The following is a 24176-nucleotide window of genomic DNA, read 5'->3' as shown; positions in this document are numbered from 1 at the left end:
GCGGGGAATCAGATGCAAGGAATCAGAGGCAGGGAATCAGAGGCAGGGAATCTGAGGTGGGAATCAGAGGCGGGGAATCAGAGGCGGGGAATCAGATGCGGGGAATCAGAGGCAGGGAATCTGAGGCAGGGAATCTGAAGCAGGGAATATGAGCCAGGGAATTTGAGGCAGGGAATCAGAGGTGGGGAATCAGAGGCGGGGAATCAGAGGCGGGGAATCTGAGGCGGGGAATCAGACGAAGGGAATCAAATGAAGGGAATCAGATTAAGGGAATCTGAGGCAGGGAATCTGAGGCAGGGAATCTGAGGCAGGGAATCTGAGGCAGGGAATCTGAGGCGGGGAATCTGAGAGGGGGAATCTGAGTCGGGGAATCTGAGGCGGGGAATCTGAGGCAGGGAATCACAGGCATGGAATCAGAGGCGGTTTATCAGAGGGGGGAAATGAGATGTGGGAAACAAGATGCAGAGAAAGATGCACGGAAATAGAGGCAGGGAATGAGAGGCAGGGTATCAGAGGCAGGGAATCAGAGGCGGGGAATCAGAGACACGGAAAGAGAGGCGTGGAATCAGAGGCGAAATCAGAGGCAGGGAATCAGAGGCAGGGAATCAGAGGCAGGGAATCAGAGGCGGGGAATCAGAGGCAGGGAATCAGAGGCAGAGAATCAGAGGCAGGGAATCAGAGGAGGGGAATCAGAGGCGGGGAATCAGAGGTGGGGAATCAGAGGCAGGGAATTTGAGGCAGGGAATCAGAGGAGGGGAATCAGAGGTGGGGAATCAGAGGGAGGAAAAGAGATGTGGGGAAAGAGAGGCAGAGAAAGAGGCGCGGAAATAGAGGCAGGGAAAGAGAAGCGTGGAATTAAATGTGGGGAATCAGAGGCGGGGAATCAGAGGCGTGGAATCTGAGGCGGGGAAAGAGATGTGGGGAAACGGAGGCCGGGAAAGTTGCGCGGAAAGGGAGGCGGGTAATCAGAGGCAGGGAATCAGAGACGGGGAATCAGAGGCGGGGAATCCGAGGCGGGGAAACAGAGGCGGGGAATCAGAGGCGGGGATTCAGAGGCTGGGATTCAGAGGCGGGGAATAAGAGGCGGGGAATAAGAGGCGGGGAATCAGAGGCAGGGAATGGGAGGCAGGGAATCTGAGGCAGGGAATCTGAGGCAGGGAATCAGAGCTGGAGAATCTGATGCGGGGAATCAGAGTCGGGGAATCAGAGGCGTGGAATCAGAGGCGGGGAATCAGAGGCGGGGAATCAGATGCGAGGAATCAGAGGCGGGGAATCAGAGGCGGGGAATCAGATGCGGGGAATCTGAGGCAGGAAATCTGAGGCAGGGAATCAGAGCCGGGGAATCTGAGGCGGGGAATCAGAGGCGGGTCATCAGAGGCGGGGAATCAGAGGCGGGGAATCAGGGGCGGGGAATCAGAGGCGGTGAATCAGAGGCGGGGAATCAGAGGTGGGGAATCAGATGCGGGGAATCAGAGGCAGGGAATCTGAGGCAGGGAAACTAAGGCAGGGAATCTGAGGTGGGGAATCAGAAGCGGGGAATCAGAGGCGGGGAATTAGAGGCGGGGAATCAGAGGTGGGGAATCAGAGGCAGGGAATCAGATGAAGGGAATAAGATGAAGGGAATCTGAGGCAGGGAATCTGAGGCAGGGAATCTGAGGTGGGGAATCTGAGGCGGGGAATCTGAGGCGGGTTATCAGAGGGGGGAAATGAGATGTGGGAAATGAGATGCAGAGAAAGAGGCGCGGAAATAGAGGCAGGGAAAGAGAGGCGGGGAATGAAAGGTGGGGAATCAGAGGCGGGGAATCAGAGGCGGGCTATCAGAGACACGGAAAGAGAAGCGTGGTATCAGAGGCGCGGAATCAGAGCCGGCGAATCTGAGCCGGGAAATAAGAGGCAGAGAAACAGAGGCTGTGAAACATTGGTGTGGAATCGGAGGCGGGGTATCAGTGGCAGGGAATCAGAGGCGGGGAATCAGAGGCGGGGAATCGGAGACAGGGAATCTGAGGCAGTGAATCTGAGGCAGGGAATCTGAGGCAGGGAATCTGAGGCAGGGAATCTGAGGCGGGGAATCTGAGTCGGTAAATCTGAGTCGGGGAATCTGAGGCACAGAATCTGAGGCAGTGAATCAGAGGCATGGAATCAGAGGCGGGTTATCAGAGGGGGCAAATGAGATGTGGGAAACTAGATGCAGAGAAAGAGGCACGGAAATAGAGGCAGGCAATGAGAGGCAGGGTATCAGAGGCAGGGAATCAGAGGCGTGGAATCAGAGACAAGGAAAGAGAGGCGTGGAATCAGAGGTGCGGAATCAGAGGCAGGGAATCAGAGGCAGGGAATCATAGGCAGGGAATCAGAGGCAGGGAATCAGAGGCAGGGAATCAGAGGCAGGGAATCAGAGGCAGGCAATCAGAGGCAGGGAATCTGAGGCAGGAAATCTGAGGCAGGGAATCTGAGGCAGGGAATCTGAGGCAGGGAATCTGAGGCGGGGAATCAGAGGCGGGGAATCATAGGCGGGGAATCAGATGCGGGGAATCAGAGGCAGGGAATCTGAGGCAGGGAATCTGAAGCAGGGAATATGAGCCAGGGAATTTGAGGCAGGGAATCAGAGGTGGGGAATCAGAGGCGGGGAATTTGAGGCGGGGAATCTGAGGCGGGGAATCAGACGAAGGGAATCAAATGAAGGGAATCAGATTAAGGGAATCTGAGGCAGGGAATCTGAGGCAGGGAATCTGAGGCAGGGAATCTGAGGCAGGGAATCTGAGGCAGGGAATCAGAGGAGGGGAATCAGAGGTGGGGAATCAGAGGGAGGAAAAGAGATGTGGGGAAAGAGAGGCAGAGAAAGATGCGCGGAAATAGAGGCAGGGAAAGAGAGGCGTGGAATGAAATGTGGGGAATCAGAGGCGGGGAATCAGAGGCGTGGAATCTGAGGCGGGGAAAGAGATGTGGGGAAACGGAGTCCGGGAAAGTTGCGCGGAAAGGGAGGCGGGTAATCAGAGGCAGGGAATCAGAGACGGGGAATCAGAGGCGGGGAATCCGAGGCGGGGAAACAGAGGCGGGGAATCAGAGGCGGGGATTCAGAGGCTGGGATTCAGAGGCGGGGAATAAGAGGCGGGGAATAAGAGGCGGGGAATCAGAGGCGGAGAATGGGAGGCAGGGAATCTGAGGCAGGGAATCTGAGGCAGGGAATCAGAGCTGGAGAATCTGATGCGGGGAATCAGAGTCGGGGAATCAGAGGCGTGGAATCAGAGGCGGGGAATCAGAGGCGGGGAATCAGATGCGAGGAATCAGAGGCGGGGAATCAGAGGCGGGGAATCAGATGTGGGGAATCAGAGGCAGGGAATTTGAGGCAGGGAATCTGAGGCAGGGAATCAGAGCCGGGGAATCTGAGGCAGGGAATCAGAGCCGGGGAATCTGAGGCAGGGAATCTGAGGCACGGAATCTGTCGCAGGGAATCTGAGGCAGGGAATCAGAGCCGGGGAATCTGAGGCGGGGAATCAGAGGCGGGGAATCAGAGGCGGGGAATAAGAGGTGTGGAATCAGAGGTGGGGAATCAGAGGCGGGGAATCAGAGGCGGGGAATCCGAGGCGGGGAATCTGAGGCAGGGAATCAGAGCCGGGGAATCTGAGGCGGGGAATCAGAGGCGGGGAATCAGAGGCGGGTTATCAGAGGGGGGAAATGAGATGTGGTAAACGAGATGCAGAGAAAGAGGCACGGAAATAGAGGCAGGCAAAGAGAGGCAGGGTATCAGAGGCAGGGAATCAGAGGCGCGGAATCAGAGACACGGAAAGAGAGGCGTGGAATCAGAGGCGCGGAATCAGAGGCAGGGAATCAGGGGCGGGGAATCAGAGGCAGGGAATCAGAGTCAGGGAATCAGAGGCAGTGAATCAGAGGCAGGGAATCAGAGGCAGGGAATCATAGGCAGGGAATCTGAGGCGGGGAATCAGAGGCGGGGAATCAGAAGCGGGGAATCAGAGGCGGGGAATCAGAGGCAGGGAATCTGATGCAGGGAATCAGAGGCAGGGAATCTGAGGGAGGGAATCTGATGCAGGGAATCAGAGCCAGGGAATCTGAGGCGGGGAATCAGAGGCGGGGAATCAGAGGCGGGCAATCAGAGACACGGAAAGAGAAGCGTGGAATCAGAGGCGCGGAATCAGAGCCGGCGAATCTGAGCCGGGAAATAAGAGGCAGAGAAACAGAGGCGGTGAAACATTGGTGTGGAATCGGAGGCGGGGTATCAGTGGCCGGGAATCAGAGGCAGGGAATCAGAGGCAGGGAATCAGAGGCAGGAAATCAGAGGCAGGGAATCAGAGGTAGGGAATCTGAGGCAGGAAATCTGAGGCAGGGAATCAGAGCCGGGGAATCTGAGGCGGGGAATCAGAGGCGGGTCATCAGAGGCGTGGAATCAGAGGCGGGGAATCAGAGGCGGGGAATCAGAGGCGGGGAATCAGATGCGGGGAATCAGAGGCAGGGAATCTGAGGCAGGGAATCTGAGGTGGGGAATCAGAGGCGGGGAATCAGATGAAGGGAATAAGATGAAGGGAATCTGAGGCAGGGAATCTGAGGCGGGGAATCTGAGGCGGGGAATCTGAGGCGGGTTATCAGAGGGGGGAAATGAGATGTGGGAAACGAGATGCAGAGAAAGATGCACAGAAATAGAGGCAGGGAATGAGAGGCAGTGTATCAGAGGCAGGGAATCAGAGGCGGGGAATCTGAGGCGGGGAATCTGAGGCGGGTTATCAGAGGGAGGAAAAGAGATGTGGGGAAAGAGAGGCAGAGAAAGAGGCGCGGAAATAGAGGCAGGGAAAGAGAGGCGGGGAATGAAAGGTGTGGAATCAGAGGCGGGGAATCAGAGGCGTGGAATCTGAGGCGGGGAAAGAGATGTGGGGAAACGGAGGCCGGGAAAGTTGCGCGGAAATGGAGGCGGGTAATCAGAGGCAGGGAATCTGAGGCGGGGAATCAGAGGCGTGGAATCAGAGGAGTGGAATCAGAGGCGGGGATTCACAGGCAGGGAATCAGAGGCGGGGAATCAGATGCGGGGAATCAGAGGCAGGGAATTTTAGGCAGGGAATCTGAGGCAGGGAATCAGAGCCGGGGAATCTGAGGCAGGGAATAAGAGGCAGGGAATCAGAGCCGGGGAATCTGAGGTGGGGAATCAGAGGCGCGGAATCAGAGGCGGGGAATCAGAGGTGGTGAATCAAAGGTGGGGAATCATAGGCGGGGAATCTGAGGCAGGGAATCAAGGCCGGGGAATCTGAGGTGGGGAATCAGAGGCGGGGAATCAGAGGCGGGTTATCAGAGGGGGGAAATGAGATGTGGTAAACGAGATGCAGAGAAAGAGGCACGGAAATAGAGGCAGGCAAAGAGAGGCAGGGTATCAGAGGCAGGGAATCAGAGGCGCGGAATCAGAGACACGGAAAGAGAGGCGTGGAATAAGAGGCGCGGAGTCAGAGGCAGGGAATCAGAGGCAGGGAATCAGAGGCAGGGAATCATAGGCGGGGAATCTGAGAGGCGGGGAATCAGAGGCGGGGAATCAGAAGCGGGGAATCAGAGGCGGGGAATCAGAGGCAGGGAATCTGATGCAGGGAATCAGAGGCAGGGAATCTGAGGCAGGGAATCTGATGCAAGGAATCAGAGCCGGGGAATCTGAGGCGGGGAATCAGAGGCGGGGAATCAGAGGCAGGCTATCAGAGACACGGAAAGAGAAGCGTGGAATCAGAGGCGCGGAATCAGAGCCGGCGAATCTGAGCCGGGAAATAAGAGGCAGAGAAACAGAGGCGGTGAAACATTGGTGTGGAATCGGAGGCGGGGTATCAGTGGCAGGGAATCAGAGGCAGGGAATAAGAGGCAGGGAATCAGAGGCAGGGAATCAGAGGCAGGGAATCAGAGGCAGGGAATCAGAGGCGGGGAATCAGAGGCTGGGAATCAGAGGCGGGGAATAAGAGGCGGGGTATCAAAGGCGGGGAATCAGAAGCAGGAAGTCTGAGGCAGGGAATCAGAGGCAGGGAATCAGAGGCGGGGAATCAGAGGCAGGGAATCTGAGGCAGGGAATCTGATGCAGGGAATCAGAGCCGGGGAATCTGAGGCAGGGAATCAGACATGGGGAATCAGAGGCAGGGAATCAGAGGCGGGGAATAAGAGGCGGGGAATGAGAGGCGGGGAATCAGAGGCAGGGATTCTGAGGCAGGGAATCTGAGGCAGGGAATCTGAGGCAGGGAATCAGAGGCGGGGAATCAGAGGCAGGGAACCAGAGGCGGGGAATCAGAGGCGGGGAATCAGCGAGAGGAAAAGCGTTGTGGGGAAAGAGAGGCAGAGAAAGAGGCGCGGAAATAGAGGCAGGGAAAGAGTGGCGGGGAATGAAAGGTGGGGAATCAGAGGTGGTGAAACAGGCGGGTAAACAGAGGCAGGTAAACATAGGTGGATAAATAGCGGCGGGGAAAGAGGCGGGCAAAACATAGTGGTTGGAACTTGTGTGTTTAAAATCAGGTACACAAAACAGATCAAACAGTGTTGTTGAAATTGAGGGAGGGAAAGACAGGCACGGAAAGAGTGGAGTGGAAAGAGTGGAGGCGAAAGAGAGGCGTCGAGACAGAGGTGGGGAATCAGAGGCGGGGAATCAGAGGCGGTGAAACAGGTGGGTAAACAGAGGCGGGTAAACATAGGTGGAAAAATAGAGGCGGGGAAAGTGATGGGTGAAACATAGTGGTTGGAACTTGTGTGTTGAAAATGAGGTACACAGAACAGATCAAACAGAGTTGTTCAAATTGAGGGAGGGAAAGAGAGGCGCGGAAAGAGTGTAGGGGAAAAAGCGGAGGCGAAAGAGAGGCATACAGACAGAGGTGGGGAATCAGAGGCGGGGAATCAGAGGCGGGGAATCAGAGGCGGGCAATCAGTGGCAGGCAATCAGAGGTGGGGAATCAGAGGCGGGGAATAGGAAGCCTGGAATCAGAGGCGGGGAATCAGAGGCGTGGAATCAGAGGCGGGGAATCAGAGGCGGGGAATCAGAGGCGGGGAAACAGAGGCGGGGAATCAGAGGCGGGGAATCAGAGGCGGGGAATCAGAGGCGGGGAATAGGAGACAGGGAATCTGAGGCAGGGAATCTGAGGCAGGGAATCTGAGGCAGGGAATCTGAGGCAGGGAATCTGAGGCGGGGAGTCTGAGGCGGTAAATCTGAGTCGGGGAATCTGAGGCACAGAATCTGAGGCAGTGAATCAGAGGCATGGAATCAGAGGCGGGTTATCAGAGGGGGCAAATGAGATGTGGGAAACTAGATGCAGAGAAAGAGGCACGGAAATAGAGGCAGGCAAAGAGAGGTAGGGTATCAGAGGCAGGGAATCAGAGGCAGGGAATCAGAGGCAGGGAATAAGAGGCAGGGAATCAGAGGCAGGGAATCAGAGGCAGGGAGTCAGAGGCAGGCAATTAGAGGCAGGGAATCTGAGGCAGGAAATCTGAGGCAGGGAATCTGAGGCAGGGAATCTGAGGCAGGGAATCTGAGGCGGGGAATCAGAGGCGGGGAATCAGAGGCAGGGAATCAGAGGCAGGGAATCAGAGGCAGGGAATCAGATGAAGGGAATCAGATGAAGGGAAGCTGAGGCAGGGAATCTGAGGCAGGGAATCTGAGGCAGGGAATCTGAGGCGGGGAATCTGAGGAGGAGAAACTGAGGCGGGGAATCTGAGGCGGGGAATCTGAGGCGGGGAATCTGAGGCGGGTCATCTGAGGCGGGGAATCTGAGGCGGGGAATCAGAGGCAGGGAATCAGAGGCAGGGATTTAGAGGCAGGGAATCAGAGGCAGGGAATCAGAGGCAGGGAATCAGAGGCAGGGAATCAGAGGCAGGGAATCAGAGGCAGGGAATCAGAGGCAGGCAATCAGAGGCAGGGAATCTGAGGCAGGGAATCTGAGGCGGGGAATCTGAGGCGGGGAATCTGAGGCGGGGAATCTGAGGCGGGGAATCTGAGGCGGGGAATCTGAGGCGGGGAATCTGAGTCGGGGAATCAGAGGCGGGGATTCAGAGGTGGGGATTCAGAGGCTGGGAATCAGAGGCGGGGAATCATAGGCGGGGAATCAGAGGCGGGGAATCGGAGGCAGGGAATCTGAGGCAGGGAATCTGAGGCATGGAATCAGAGCCGGGGAATCTGAGGCAGGGAATCAGAGGCGAGGAATCAGAGGCGGGGATTCAGAGGCGGGGAATCAGAGGCAGGGAATCAGAGGCGGGAATCAGAAGCGGGGAATCAGAGGCGGGGAATCAGATGCGGGGAATCAGTGGCAGGGAATCTGAGGCAGGGAATCTGAAGCAGGGAATCTGAGCCAGGGAATCTGAGGCAGGGAATCAGAGGTGGGGAATCAGAGGCGGGGAATCAGAGGCGGGGAATCAGAGGCCGGGAATCAGACGCAGGGAATCAAATGAAGGGAATCAGATGAAGGGAATCTGAGGCTGGGAATCTGAGGCAGGGAATCTGAGGCAGGGAATCTGAGGCAGGGAATCTGAGGCGGGAAATCTGAGGCGGGGAATCTGAGTAGGGGAATCTGAAGCGGGGAATCTGAGGCAGGGAATCACAGGCATGGAATCAGAGGCGGGATATCAGAGGGGGGAAATGAGATGCAGAGAATGATGCACTGAAATAGAGGTAGGGAATGCGAGGCAGGGTATCAGAGGAAGGGAATCAGAGGCGGGGAATCAGAGACACGGAGAGAGAGGCTTGGAATCAGAGGACCGGAATCAGAGGCAGGGAATCAGAGGCAGGGAATCAGAGGCAGGGAATCAGAGGCGGGGAATCAGAGGCAGGGAATAAGAGGAAGGGAATCAGAGGCAGGGAATCAGAGGAGGAGAATCAGAGGCGGGGAATCAGAGGCAGGGAATCAGAGGCAGGGAATCAGTGGCAGGGAATCAGAGGAGGGGAATCAGAGGCGGGGAATCAGAGGGAAGAAAAGAGATGTGGGGAAAGAGAGGCAGAGAAAGAGGCGCGGAAATAGAGGCAGGGAAAGAGAGGCGGGGAATGAAAGGTGGGGAATCAGAGGCGGGGAATCAGAGGCGTGGAATCTGAGGCGGGGAAAGAGATGTGGGGAAACGGAGGCCGGGAAAGTTGCGTGGAAAGGGAGGCGGGTAATCAGAGGTGGGGAATCCGAGGCGGGGAAACAGAGGCGGGGAATCAGAGGCGGGGATTCAGAGGCTGGGATTCAGATGCGGGGAATCAGAGGCGGGGTATCAGAGGCGGGGAATCAGAGGCGGGGAATCGGAGGCAGGGAATCTGAGGCAGGGAATCTGAGGCAGGGAATCAGAGCTGGGGAATCTGAGGCGGGGAATAAGAGGCGGGGAATCAGAGGCGTGGAATCAGAGGCGGGGAATCAGAGGCTGAGAATCAGATGCGAGGAATCAGAGGCGGGGAATCACAGGCGGGGAGTCAGATGCGGGGAATCAGAGGCAGGGAATTTGAGGCAGGGAATCAGAGGCAGGGAATCAGAGCCGGGGAATCTGAGGCGGGGAATAAGAGGTGGGGAATAAGAGGCGGGGAATCAGAGGCAGGGAATCTGAGGCAGGGAATCTGTCACAGGGAATCTGAGGCAGGGAATCAGAGCCGGGAAATCTGAGGTGGGTAATCAGAGGCGGGGAATCAGAGCCGGGGAATCAGAGGTGGGGAATCAGAGGTGGGGAATCAGAGGCGGGGAATTAGAGGCAGGGAATCAGAGGCGGGGAATTAGAGGCAGGGAATCAGAGGCGTGGAATCAGAAGCGCGGAATCAGAGGCAGGGAATCAGGGGCAGGGAATCAGAGGCAGGGAATCAGAGTCAGGGAATCAGAGGCAGGGAATCAGAGGCAGGGAATCATAGGCAAGGAATCTGAGGCGGGGAATCAGAGGCGGGGAATCAGAAGCGGGGAATCAGAGGCGGGGAATCAGAGGCAGGGAATCTGATGCAGGGAGTCAGAGGCAGGGAATCTGAGGCAGGGAATCTGATGCAGGGAATCAGAGCCGGGGAATCTGAGGCGGGGAATCAGAGGCGGGGAATCAGAAGCGGGGAATCAGAGGCGGGGAATCAGAGGCAGGGAATCTGATGCAGGGAATCAGAGGCAGGGAATCTGAGGCAGGGAATCTGATGCAGGGAATCAGAGCCGGGGAATCTGAGGTGGGGAATCAGAGGCGGGGAATCAGAGGCGGGCTATCAGAGACACGGAACGAGAAGCGTGGAATCAGAGGCGCGGAATCAGAGCCGGCGAATCTGAGCCGGGAAATAAGAGGCAGTTAAACAGAGGCGGTGAAACATTGGTGTGGAATCGGAGGCGGGATATCAGTGGCAGGGAATCAGAGGCAGAGAATCAGAGGCAGGGAATCAGAGGCAGGGAATCAGAGGCGGGGTATCTGAGGCGGGGAATCTGAGGTGGGGAATGAGAGGCGGTGAAACAGGCGGGTAAACAGAGGTGGGTAAACATAGGCAGATAAATAGAGGCGGGGAAAGAGATCGGTGAAACATAGTGGTTGGAAATTGTGTGTTGAAAATGAGGTACAGAGAACAGATCAAACAGAGTTGTTGAAATTGAGGGAGGGAAAGAAAGGCGCAGAAAGAGTGGAAGGGAAGGAGCAGAGGTGAAAGAGAGGCATAGAGACATAGTTGGGGAATCAGAGGTGGGGAATCAGAGACGGGGAATCAGAGGCGGGCAATCAGAGGTGGGAAATCAGAGACGGGGAATCTGAGGCAGGGAATCTGAGGCAGGGAATCAGAGCCGGGGAATCTGAGGCGGGGAATTAGAGGCGGGGAAAGAGATGTTTGGAAACGGAGGCCGGGAAAGTTGTGCGGAAAGGGAGGCGGGGAATCAGAGGCGGGGAATCAGATGCAAGGAATCAGAGGCAGGGAATCAGAGGCAGGGAATCTGAGGTGGGAATCAGAGGCGGGGAATCAGAGGCGGGGAATCAGATGCGGGGAATCAGAGGCAGGGAATCTGAGGCAGGGAATCTGAAGCAGGGAATATGAGCCAGGGAATTTGAGGCAGGGAATCAGAGGTGGGGAATCAGAGGCGGGGAATCAGAGGCGGGGAATCTGAGGCGGGGAATCAGACGAAGGGAATCAAATGAAGGGAATCAGATTAAGGGAATCTGAGGCAGGGAATCTGAGGCAGGGAATCTGAGGCAGGGAATCTGAGGCAGGGAATCTGAGGCGGGGAATCTGAGAGGGGGAATCTGAGTCGGGGAATCTGAGGCGGGGAATCTGAGGCAGGGAATCACAGGCATGGAATCAGAGGCGGTTTATCAGAGGGGGGAAATGAGATGTGGGAAACAAGATGCAGAGAAAGATGCACGGAAATAGAGGCAGGGAATGAGAGGCAGGGTATCAGAGGCAGGGAATCAGAGGCAGGGAATCAGAGGCGGGGAATCAGAGGCAGGGAATCAGAGGCAGAGAATCAGAGGCAGGGAATCAGAGGAGGGGAATCAGAGGCGGGGAATCAGAGGCGGGGAATCAGAGGCAGGGAATTTGAGGCAGGGAATCAGAGGAGGGGAATCAGAGGTGGGGAATCAGAGGGAGGAAAAGAGATGTGGGGAAAGAGAGGCAGAGAAAGAGGCGCGGAAATAGAGGCAGGGAAAGAGAAGCGTGGAATTAAATGTGGGGAATCAGAGGCGGGGAATCAGAGGCGTGGAATCTGAGGCGGGGAAAGAGATGTGGGGAAACGGAGGCCGGGAAAGTTGCGCGGAATGGGAGGCGGGTAATCAGAGGCAGGGAATCAGAGACGGGGAATCAGAGGCGGGGAATCCGAGGCGGGGAAACAGAGGCGGGGAATCAGAGGCGGGGATTCAGAGGCTGGGATTCAGAGGCGGGGAATAAGAGGCGGGGAATAAGAGGCGGGGAATCAGAGGCAGGGAATGGGAGTCAGGGAATCTGAGGCAGGGAATCTGAGGCAGGGAATCAGAGCTGGAGAATCTGATGCGGGGAATCAGAGTCGGGGAATCAGAGGCGTGGAATCAGAGGCGGGGAATCAGAGGCGGGGAATCAGATGCGAGGAATCAGAGGCGGGGAATCAGAGGCGGGGAATCAGATGCGGGGAATCTGAGGCAGGAAATCTGAGGCAGGGAATCAGAGCCGGGGAATCTGAGGCGGGGAATCAGAGGCGGGTCATCAGAGGCGGGGAATCAGAGGCGGGGAATCAGGGGCGGGGAATCAGAGGCGGTGAATCAGAGGCGGGGAATCAGAGGTGGGGAATCAGATGCGGGGAATCAGAGGCAGGGAATCTGAGGCAGGGAAACTCAGGCAGGGAATCTGAGGTGGGGAATCAGAAGCGGGGAATCAGAGGCGGGGAATTAGAGGCGGGGAATCAGAGGTGGGGAATCAGAGGCAGGGAATCAGATGAAGGGAATAAGATGAAGGGAATCTGAGGCAGGGAATCTGAGGCAGGGAATCTGAGGCGGGGAATCTGAGGCGGGGAATCTGAGGCGGGTTATCAGAGGGGGGAAATGAGATGTGGGAAATGAGATGCAGAGAAAGAGGCGCGGAAATAGAGGCAGGGAAAGAGAGGCGGGGAATGAAAGGTGGGGAATCAGAGGCGGGGAATCAGAGGCGGGCTATCAGAGACACGGAAAGAGAAGCGTGGTATCAGAGGCGCGGAATCAGAGCCGGCGAATCTGAGCCGGGAAATAAGAGGCAGAGAAACAGAGGCTGTGAAACATTGGTGTGGAATCGGAGGCGGGGTATCAGTGGCAGGGAATCAGAGGCGGGGAATCAGAGGCGGGGAATCGGAGACAGGGAATCTGAGGCAGTGAATCTGAGGCAGGGAATCTGAGGCAGGGAATCTGAGGCAGGGAATCTGAGGCGGGGAATCTGAGTCGGTAAATCTGAGTCGGGGAATCTGAGGCACAGAATCTGAGGCAGTGAATCAGAGGCATGGAATCAGAGGCGGGTTATCAGAGGGGGCAAATGAGATGTGGGAAACTAGATGCAGAGAAAGAGGCACGGAAATAGAGGCAGGCAATGAGAGGCAGGGTATCAGAGGCAGGGAATCAGAGGCGTGGAATCAGAGACAAGGAAAGAGAGGCGTGGAATCAGAGGTGCGGAATCAGAGGCAGGGAATCAGAGGCAGGGAATCAGAGGCAGGGAATCAGAGGCAGGGAATCAGAGGCAGGGAATCAGAGGCAGGGAATCAGAGGCAGGCAATCAGAGGCAGGGAATCTGAGGCAGGAAATCTGAGGCAGGGAATCTGAGGCAGGGAATCTGAGGCAGGGAATCTGAGGCGGGGAATCAGAGGCGGGGAATCATAGGCGGGGAATCAGATGCGGGGAATCAGAGGCAGGGAATCTGAGGCAGGGAATCTGAAGCAGGGAATATGAGCCAGGGAATTTGAGGCAGGGAATCAGAGGTGGGGAATCAGAGGCGGGGAATTTGAGGCGGGGAATCTGAGGCGGGGAATCAGACGAAGGGAATCAAATGAAGGGAATCAGATTAAGGGAATCTGAGGCAGGGAATCTGAGGCAGGGAATCTGAGGCAGGGAATCTGAGGCAGGGAATCTGAGGCAGGGAATCAGAGGAGGGGAATCAGAGGTGGGGAATCAGAGGGAGGAAAAGAGATGTGGGGAAAGAGAGGCAGAGAAAGATGCGCGGAAATAGAGGCAGGGAAAGAGAGGCGTGGAATGAAATGTGGGGAATCAGAGGCGGGGAATCAGAGGCGTGGAATCTGAGGCGGGGAAAGAGATGTGGGGAAACGGAGTCCGGGAAATTTGCGCGGAAAGGGAGGCGGGTAATCAGAGGCAGGGAATCAGTGACGGGGAATCAGAGGTGGGGAATCCGAGGCGGGGAAACAGAGGCGGGGAATCAGAGGCGGGGATTCAGAGGCTGGGATTCAGAGGCGGGGAATAAGAGGCGGGGAATAAGAGGCGGGGAATCAGAGGCGGAGAATGGGAGGCAGGGAATCTGAGGCAGGGAATCTGAGGCAGGGAATCAGAGCTGGAGAATCTGATGCGGGGAATCAGAGTCGGGGAATCAGAGGCGTGGAATCAGAGGCGGGGAATCAGAGGCGGGGAATCAGATGTGAGGAATCAGAGGCGGGGAATCAGAGGCGGGGAATCAGATGCGGGGAATCAGAGGCAGGGAATTTGAGGCAGGGAATCTGAGGCAGGGAATCAGAGCCGGGGAATCTGAGGCAGGGAATCAGAGCCGGGGAATCTGAGGCAGGGAATCTGAGGCACGGAATCTGTCGCAGGGAATCTGAGGCAGGGAATCAGAGCCGGGGAATCTGAGGCGGGGAATCAGAGGCGGGGAATCAGAGGCGGGGAATAAGAGGTGTGGAATCAGAGGTGGGGAATCAGAGGCGGGGAATCAGAGGCGGGGAATCCGAGGCGGGGAATCTGAGGCAGGGAATCAGAGCCGGGGAATCTGAGGCGGGGAATCAGAGGCGGGGAATCAGAGGCGGGTTATCAGAGGGGGGAAATGAGATGTGGTAAACGAGATGCAGAGAAAGAGGCACGGAAATAGAGGCAGGCAAAGAGAGGCAGGGTATCAGAGGCAGGGAATCAGAGGCGCGGAATCAGAGACACGGAAAGAGAGGCGTGGAATCAGAGGCGCGGAATCAGAGGCAGGGAATCATGGGCGGGGAATCAGAGGCAGGGAATCAGAGTCAGGGAATCAGAGGCAGTGAATCAGAGGCAGGGAATCAGAGGCAGGGAATCATAGGCAGGGAATCTGAGGCGGGGAATCAGAGGCGGGGAATCAGAAGCGGGGAATCAGAGGCGGGGAATCAGAGGCAGGGAATCTGATGCAGGGAATCAGAGGCAGGGAATCTGAGGCAGGGAATCTGATGCAGGGAATCAGAGCCAGGGAATCTGAGGCGGGGAATCAGAGGCGGGGAATCAGAGGCGGGCAATCAGAGACACGGAAAGAGAAGCGTGGAATCAGAGGCGCGGAATCAGAGCCGGCGAATCTGAGCCGGGAAATAAGAGGCAGAGAAACAGAGGCGGTGAAACATTGGTGTGGAATCGGAGGCGGGGTATCAGTGGCCGGGAATCAGAGGCAGGGAATCAGAGGCAGGGAATCAGAGGCAGGAAATCAGAGGCAGGGAATCAGAGGTAGGGAATCTGAGGCAGGAAATCTGAGGCAGGGAATCAGAGCCGGGGAATCTGAGGCGGGGAATCAGAGGCGGGTCATCAGAGGCGGGGAATCAGAGGCGGGGAATCAGAGGCGGGGATTTAGAGGCGGGGAATCAGATGCGGGGAATCAGAGGCAGGGAATCTGAGGCAGGGAATCTGAGGCGGGGAATCTGAGGCGGGTTATCAGAGGGGGGAAATGAGATGTGGGAAACGAGATGCAGAGAAAGATGCACGGAAATAGAGGCAGGGAATGAGAGGCAGTGTATCAGAGGCAGGGAATCAGAGGCGGGGAATCTGAGGCGGGGAATCTGAGGCGGGTTATCAGAGGGAGGAAAAGAGATGTGGGGAAAGAGAGGCAGAGAAAGAGGCGCGGAAATAGAGGCAGGGAAAGAGAGGCGGGGAATGAAAGGTGTGGAATCAGAGGCGGGGAATCAGAGGCGTGGAATCTGAGGCGGGGAAAGAGATGTGGGGAAACGGAGGCCGGGAAAGTTGCGCGGAAAGGGAGGCGGGTAATCAGAGGCAGGGAATCTGAGGCGGGGAATCAGAGGCGTGGAATCAGAGGAGTGGAATCAGAGGCGGGGATTCACATGCAGGGAATCAGAGGCGGGGAATCAGATGCGGGGAATCAGAGGCAGGGAATTTTAGGCAGGGAATCTGAGGCAGGGAATCAGAGCCGGGGAATCTGAGGCAGGGAATAAGAGGCAGGGAATCAGAGCCGGGGAATCTGAGGTGGGGAATCAGAGGCGCGGAATCAGAGGCGGGGAATCAGAGGTGGTGAATCAAAGGTGGGGAATCATAGGCGGGGAATCTGAGGCAGGGAATCAAGGCCGGGGAATCTGAGGTGGGGAATCAGAGGCGGGGAATCAGAGGCGGGTTATCAGAGGGGGGAAATGAGATGTGGTAAACGAGATGCAGAGAAAGAGGCACGGAAATAGAGGCAGGCAAAGAGAGGCAGGGTATCAGAGGCAGGGAATCAGAGGCGCGGAATCAGAGACACGGAAAGAGAGGCGTGGAATAAGAGGCGCGGAGTCAGAGGCAGGGATTCAGAGGCAGGGAATCAGAGGCAGGGAATCATAGGCGGGGAATCTGAGAGGCGGGGAATCAGAGGCGGGGAATCAGAAGCGGGGAATCAGAGGCGGGGAATCAGAGGCAGGGAATCTGATGCAGGGAATCAGAGGCAGGGAATCTGAGGCAGGGAATCTGATGCAAGGAATCAGAGCCGGGGAATCTGAGGCGGGGAATCAGAGGCGGGGAATCAGAGGCAGGCTATCAGAGACACGGAAAGAGAAGCGTTGAATCAGAGGCGCGGAATCAGAGCCGGCGAATCTGAGCCGGGAAATAAGAGGCAGAGAAACAGAGGCGGTGAAACATTGGTGTGGAATCGGAGGCGGGGTATCAGTGGCAGGGAATCAGAGGCAGGGAATAAGAGGCAGGGAATCAGAGGCAGGGAATCAGAGGCAGGGAATCAGAGGCAGGGAATCAGAGGCGGGGAATCAGAGGCTGGGAATCAGAGGCGGGGAATAAGAGGCGGGGTATCAAAGGCGGGGAATCAGAAGCAGGAAGTCTGAGGCAGGGAATCAGAGGCAGGGAATCAGAGGCGGGGAATCAGAGGCAGGGAATCTGAGGCAGGGAATCTGATGCAGGGAATCAGAGCCGGGGAATCTGAGGCAGGGAATCAGACATGGGGAATCAGAGGCAGGGAATCAGAGGCGGGGAATAAGAGGCGGGGAATCAGAGGCGGGGAATCAGAGGCAGGGATTCTGAGGCAGGGAATCTGAGGCAGGGAATCTGAGGCAGGGAATCAGAGGCGGGGAATCAGAGGCAGGGAACCAGAGGCGGGGAATCAGAGGCGGGGAATCAGCGAGAGGAAAAGCGTTGTGGGGAAAGAGAGGCAGAGAAAGAGGCGCGGAAATAGAGGCAGGGAAAGAGTGGCGGGGAATGAAAGGTGGGGAATCAGAGGTGGTGAAACAGGCGGGTAAACAGAGGCAGGTAAACATAGGTGGATAAATAGCGGCGGGGAAAGAGGCGGGCAAAACATAGTGGTTGGAACTTGTGTGTTTAAAATCAGGTACACAAAACAGATCAAACAGTGTTGTTGAAATTGAGGGAGGGAAAGACAGGCACGGAAAGAGTGGAGTGGAAAGAGTGGAGGCGAAAGAGAGGCGTCGAGACAGAGGTGGGGAATCAGAGGCGGGGAATCAGAGGCGGTGAAACAGGTGGGTAAACAGAGGCGGGTAAACATAGGTGGAAAAATAGAGGCGGGTAAAGTGATGGGTGAAACATAGTGGTTGGAACTTGTGTGTTGAAAATGAGGTACACAGAACAGATCAAACAGAGTTGTTCAAATTGAGGGAGGGAAAGAGAGGCGCGGAAAGAGTGTAGGGGAAAAAGCGGAGGCGAAAGAGAGGCATACAGACAGAGGTGGGGAATCAGAGGCGGGGAATCAGAGGCGGGGAATCAGAGGCGGGCAATCAGTGGCAGGCAATCAGAGGTGGGGAATCAGAGGCGGGGAATAGGAAGCCTGGAATCAGAGGCGGGGAATCAGAGGCGTGGAATCAGAGGCGGGGAATCAGAGGCGGGGAATCAGAGGCGGGGAAACAGAGGCGGGGAATCAGAGGCGGGGAATCAGAGGCGGGGAATCAGAGGCGGGGAATAGGAGACAGGGAATCTGAGGCAGGGAATCTGAGGCAGGGAATCTGAGGCAGGGAATCTGAGGCAGGGAATCTGAGGCGGGGAATCTGAGGCGGTAAATCTGAGTCGGGGAATCTGAGGCACAGAATCTGAGGCAGTGAATCAGAGGCATGGAATCAGAGGCGGGTTATCAGAGGGGGCAAATGAGATGTGGGAAACTAGATGCAGAGAAAGAGGCACGGAAATAGAGGCAGGCAAAGAGAGGTAGGGTATCAGAGGCAGGGAATCAGAGGCAGGGAATCAGAGGCAGGGAATAAGAGGCAGGGAATCAGAGGCAGGGAATCAGAGGCAGGGATTCAGAGGCAGGCAATCAGAGGCAGGGAATCTGAGGCAGGAAATCTGAGGCAGGGAATCTGAGGCAGGGAATCTGAGGCAGGGAATCTGAGGCGGGGAATCAGAGGCGGGGAATCAGAGGCAGGGAATCAGAGGCAGGGAATCAGAGGCAGGGAATCAGATGAAGGGAATCAGATGAAGGGAAGCTGAGGCAGGGAATCTGAGGCAGGGAATCTGAGGCAGGGAATCTGAGGCGGGGAATCTGAGGAGGAGAAACTGAGGCGGGGAATCTGAGGCGGGGAATCTGAGGCGGGGAATCTGAGGCGGGTCATCTGAGGCGGGGAATCTGAGGCGGGGAATCTGAGGTGGGGAATCAGACGTGGGGAATCAGAGGCGGGGAAACAGAGGCAGGGAATCTGAGGAAAGGAATCTGAGGCAGGGAATCAGAGGCGGGGAATCAGAGACACGGAAAGAGAGGCGGGGAATCAGAGGCGCGGAATCAGAGGCAGGGAATCAGAGGCAGGGAATCAGAGGCAGGGATTTAGAGGCAGGGAATCAGAGGCAGGGAATCAGAGGCAGGGAATCAGAGGCAGGGAATCAGAGGCAGGGAATCAGAGGCAGGGAATCAGAGGCAGGCAATCAGAGGCAGGGAATCTGAGGCAGGGAATCTGAGGCGGGGAATCTGAGGCGGGGAATCTGAGGCGGGGAATCTGAGGCGGGGAATCTGAGGCGGGGAATCTGAGGCGGGGAATCTGAGGCGGGGAATCTGAGTCGGGGAATCTGAGACGGGGAATCTGAGGCGGGGAATCTGAGGCGGGGATTCTGAGGTGGGGTATCTGAGGTGGGGAATCTGAGGCGGGGTATCTGAGGCAGGGAATCTCAGGCAGGGAATCAGAGCCGGGGAATCTGAGGCGGGGAATCAGAGGCGGGGATTCAGAGGCGGGGAAACAGAGGCAGGGAATAAGAGGCGGGGAATCAGAGGCAGGGAATCTGAGGCAGGGAATCTGAGGCAGGGAATCTGAGGCAGGGAATCTGAGGCAGGGAATCAGAGGCAGGGAATCAGAGGCGGGGAATCTGAGGCAGGGAATCAGAGGCAGGGAATCAGAGGCGGGGAATCAGTGGGAGGAAAAGCGATGTGGAGAAAGAGAGGCAGAGAAAGAGGCGCGGAAATAGAGGCAGGGAAAGAGAGGCGGGGAATGAAAGGTGGGGAATCAGAGGCGGGGAATCAGAGGCGGGCTATCAGAGACACGGAAAGAGAAGCGTGGAATCAGAGGCGCGGAATCAGAGCCGGCGAATCTGAGCCGGGAAATAAGAGGCAGAGAAACAGAGGCGGTGAAACATTGGTGTGGAATCGGAGGCGGGGTATCAGTGGCAGGGAATCAGAGGCAGGGAATAAGAGGCAGGGAATCAGAGGCAGGGAATCAGAGGCAGGGAATCAGAGGCAGGGAATCAGGGGCGGGGAATCAGATGCGGGGAATCAGAGGCTGGGAATAAGAGGCAGGGAATCAAAGGCGGGGAATCAGAAGCAGGAAATCTGAGGCAGGGAATCTGAGGCAGGGAATCTGAGGCAGGAATCAGAGGCAGGGAATCAGAGGCAGGGAATCAGAGGCGGGGAATCAGAGGCAGGGAATCTGAGGCAGGGAATCTGATGCAGGGAATCAAAGCCGGGGAATCTGAGGCAGGGAATCAGACACGGTGAATCAGAGGCGGGGAATCAGAGGCGGGGAATAAGAGGCGGGGAATCAGAGGTGGGGAATCAGAGGCAGGGAATCTGAGGCAGGGAATCTGAGGCAGGGAATCTGAGGCAGGGAATCAGAGGCGGGGAATCAGAGGCAGGGAATCAGAGGCGGGGAATCAGAGGCGGGGAATCAGAGGCAGGGAATCAGAGGCGGGGAATCAGAGGCGGGGAATCAGCGGGAGGAAAAGCGTTGTGGGGAAAGAGAGGCAGAGAAAGAGGCGCGGAAACAGAGGCAGGGAAAGAGAGGCGGGGAATGAAAGGTGGGGAATCAGAGGTGGGGAAACAGGCGGGTAAACAGAGGCAGGTAAACATAGGTGGATAAATAGCGGCGGGGAAAGAGGCGGGCAAAACATAGTGGTTGTAACTTCTGTGTTTAAAATCAGGTACACAAAACAGATCAAACAGTGTTGTTGAAATTGAGGGAGGGAAAGACAGGCACGGAAAGAGTGGAGTGGAAAGAGTGGAGGCGAAAGAGAGGCGTCGAGACAGAGGTGGGGAATCAGAGGCGGGGAATCAGAGGCGTTGAAACAGGTGGGTAAACAGAGGCGGGTAAACATAGGCGGAAAAATAGAGGCGGGAAAGTGATGGGTGAAACATAGTGGTTGGAACTTGTGTGTTGAAAATGAGGTACACAGAACAGATCAAACAGAGTTGTTGAAATTGAGGGAGGGAAAGAGAGGCGCGGAAAGAGTGTAGGGGAAAAAGCGGAGGCGAAAGAGAGGCATACAGACAGAGGTGGGGAATCAGAGGCGGGGAAACAGAGGCGGGGAATCAGAGGCAGGCAATCAGTGGCAGGCAATCAGAGGTGGGGAATCAGAGGCGGGGAATAAGAGGCCTGGAATCAGAGGCAGGGAATCAGAGGCGGGGAATCAGAGGCGGGGAATCAGCGGGAGGAAAAGAGATGTGGGGAAAGAGAGGCAGAGAAAGAGGCGCGGAAATAGAGGCAGGGAAAGATAGGCGGGGAATGAAAGGTGGGGAATCAGAGGCGGGGAATCAGAGGCGGGCTAACAGAGACACGGAAAGAGAAGCGTGGAATCAGAGGCGCGGAATCAGAGCCGGCGAATCTGAGCCGGGAAATAAGAGGCAGAGAAACAGAGGCTGTGAAACATTGGTGTGGAATCGGAGGCGGGGTATCAGTGGCAGGGAATCAGAGGCGGGGAATCAGAGGCGGGGAATCGGAGACAGGGAATCTGAGGCAGGGAATCTGAGGCAGGGAATCTGAGGCAGGGAATCAGAGGCAGGGAATCTGAGGCAGGGAATCTGAGGAGGGGAATCAGAGACACGGAAAGAGAGGCGGGGAATCAGAGGCGCGGAATCAGAGGCAGGGAATCAGAGGCAGGGAATCAGAGGCAAGGATTTAGTGGCAGGGAATCAGAGGCAGGGAATCAGAGGCAGGGAATCAGAGGCAGGGAATCAGAGGCAGGGAATCAGAGGCAGGGAATCAGAGGCAGGGAATCAGAGGCGGGGAATCTGAGGCGGGGAATCTGAGGCGGGGAATCTGAGGCGGGGAATCTGAGGCGGGGAATCTGAGGCGGGGAATCTGAGGCGGGGAATCTGAGGCGGGGAATCTGAGGCGGGGAATCTGATGCGGGGATTCTGAGGCGGGGTATCTGAGGCGGGGAATCTGAGGAGCGGAATCTGAGGCGGGGTATCTGAGGCAGGGAATCTCAGGCAGGGAATCAGAGCCGGGGAATCTGAGGCGGGGAATCAGAGGCGGGGATTCAGAGGCGGGGAAACAGAGGCACGGAATCAAAGGCGGGGAATCAGAGGCGGGGAATCAGAGGCGGGGAATAAGAGGCGGGGAATCAAAGGCGGGGAATCAGAGGCAGGGAATCTGAGGCAGGGAATCTGAGGCAGGGAATCTGAGGCAGGGAATCAGAGGCGGGGAATCAGAGGCAGGGAATCAGAGGCGGGGAATCAGAGGCAGGGAATCTGAGGCAGGGAATCTGATGCAGGGAATCGGAGCCGGGGAATCTGAGGCAGGGAATCAGAGGCGGGGAATCAGAGGCGGGGAATCAGAGGCAGGGAATCAGAGGCGGGGAATCAGAGGCGGGGAATCAGTGGGAGGAAAAGAGATGTGGAGAAAGAGAGGCAGAGAAAGAGGCGCGGAAATAGAGGCAGGGAAAGAGAGGCGGGGAATGAAAGGTGGGGAATCAGAGGCGGGGAATCAGAGGCGGGCTATCAGAGACACGGAAAGAGAAGCGTGGAATCAGAGGCGCGGAATCAGAGGCAGGGAATCAGAGGCGGGGAATCAGAGGCAGGGAATCAGAGGCGGGGAATCAGAGGCGGGGAATCTGCGGGAGGAAAAGAGATGTGGGGAAAGAGAGGCAGAGAAAGAGGCGCGGAAATAGAGGCAGGGAAAGAGAGGCGGGGAATGAAAGGTGGGGAATCAGAGGCGGGGAATCAGAGGCGGGCTATCAGAGACACGGAAAGAGAAGCGTGGTATCAGAGGCGCGGAATCAGAGCCGGCGAATCTGAGCCGGGAAATAAGAGGCAGAGAAACAGAGGCTGTGAAACATTGGTGTGGAATCGGAGGCGGGGTATCAGTGGCAGGGAATCAGAGGCGGGGAATCAGAGGCGGGGAATCGGAGACAGGGAATCTGAGGCAGGGAATCTGAGGCAGGGAATCTGAGGCAGGGAATCTGAGGCAGGGAATCTGAGGCGGGGAATCTGAGTCGGTAAATCTGAGTCGGGGAATCTGAGGCACAGAATCTGAGGCAGTGAATCAGAGGCATGGAATCAGAGGCGGGTTATCAGAGGGGGCAAATGAGATGTGGGAAACTAGATGCAGAGAAAGAGGCACGGAAATAGAGGCAGGCAAAGAGAGGCAGGGTATCAGAGGCAGGGAATCAGAGGCGTGGAATCAGAGACAAGGAAAGAGAGGCGTGGAATCAGAGGTGCGGAATCAGAGGCAGGGAATCAGAGGCAGGGAATCAGAGGCAGGGAATCAGAGGCAGGGAATCAGAGGCAGGGAATCAGAGGCAGGGAATCAGAGGCAGGCAATCAGAGGCAGGGAATCTGAGGCAGGAAATCTGAGGCAGGGAATCTGAGGCAGGGAATCTGAGGCAGGGAATCTGAGGCGGGGAATCAGAGGCGGGGAATCAGAGGCAGGGAATCAAAGGCAGGGAATCAGAGGCAGGGAATCAGATGAAGGGAATCAGATGAAGGGAAGCTGAGGCAGGGAATCTGAGGCAGGGAATCTGAGGCAGGGAATCTGAGGCGGGGAATCTGAGGCGGAGAAACTGAGGCGGGGAATCTGAGGCGGGGAATCTGAGGCGGGGAATCTGAGGCGGGGCATCTGAGGCGGGGAATCAGAGGCGGGGAATCAGAAGCGGGGAATCAGAGGCGGGGAATCAGAGGCAGGGAATCTGATGCAGGGAATCAGAGGCAGGGAATCTGAGGCAGGGAATCTGATGCAGGGAATCAGAGCCAGGGAATCTGAGGCGGGGAATCAGAGGTGGGGAATCAGAGGCGGGCAATCAGAGACACGGAAAGAGAAGCGTGGAATCAGAGGCGCGGAATCAGAGCCGGCGAATCTGAGCCGGGAAATAAGAGGCAGAGAAACAGAGGCGGTGAAACATTGGTGTGGAATCGGAGGCGGGGTATCAGTGGCCGGGAATCAGAGGCAGGGAATCAGAGGCAGGGAATCAGAGGCAGGAAATCAGAGGCAGGGAATCAGAGGTAGGGAATCTGAGGCAGGAAATCTGAGGCAGGGAATCAGAGCCGGGGAATCTGAGGCGGGGAATCAGAGGCGGGTCATCAGAGGCGGGGAATCAGAGGCGGGGAATCAGAGGCGGGGAATCAGAGGCGGGGAATCAGATGCGGGGAATCAGAGGCAGGGAATCTGAGGCAGGGAATCTGAGGTGGGGAATCAGAGGCGGGGAATCAGATGAAGGGAATAAGATGAAGGGAATCTGAGGCAGGGAATCTGAGGCGGGGAATCTGAGGCGGGGAATCTGAGGCGGGTTATCAGAGGGGGGAAATGAGATGTGGGAAACGAGATGCAGAGAAAGATGCACGGAAATAGAGGCAGGGAATGAGAGGCAGTGTATCAGAGGCAGGGAATCAGAGGCGGGGAATCTGAGGCGGGGAATCGGAGACAGGGAATCTGAGGCAGGGAATCTGAGGCAGGGAATCTGAGGCGGGGAATCTGAGGCGGGTTATCAGAGGGGGGAAATGAGATGTGGGAAACGAGATGCAGAGAAAGATGCACGGAAATAGAGGCAGGCAAAGAGAGGCAGGGTATCAGTGGCAGGGAATCAGAGGCGGGGAATCAGAGGCGGGGAATCGGAGACAGGGAATCTGAGGCAGGGAATCTGAGGCAGGGAATCTGAGGCAGGGAATCAGAGGCAGGGAATCTGAGGCAGGGAATCTGAGGAGGGGAATCAGAGACACGGAAAGAGAGGCGGGGAATCAGAGGCGC

This window comes from Narcine bancroftii, chromosome 13, assembly GCF_036971445.1.
Source record: "Narcine bancroftii isolate sNarBan1 chromosome 13, sNarBan1.hap1, whole genome shotgun sequence".
Taxonomy (NCBI): domain Eukaryota; kingdom Metazoa; phylum Chordata; class Chondrichthyes; order Torpediniformes; family Narcinidae; genus Narcine; species Narcine bancroftii.
The sequence above is the reverse complement of the archived record's forward strand: the minus strand, read 5'-3'. Positions refer to the sequence as shown.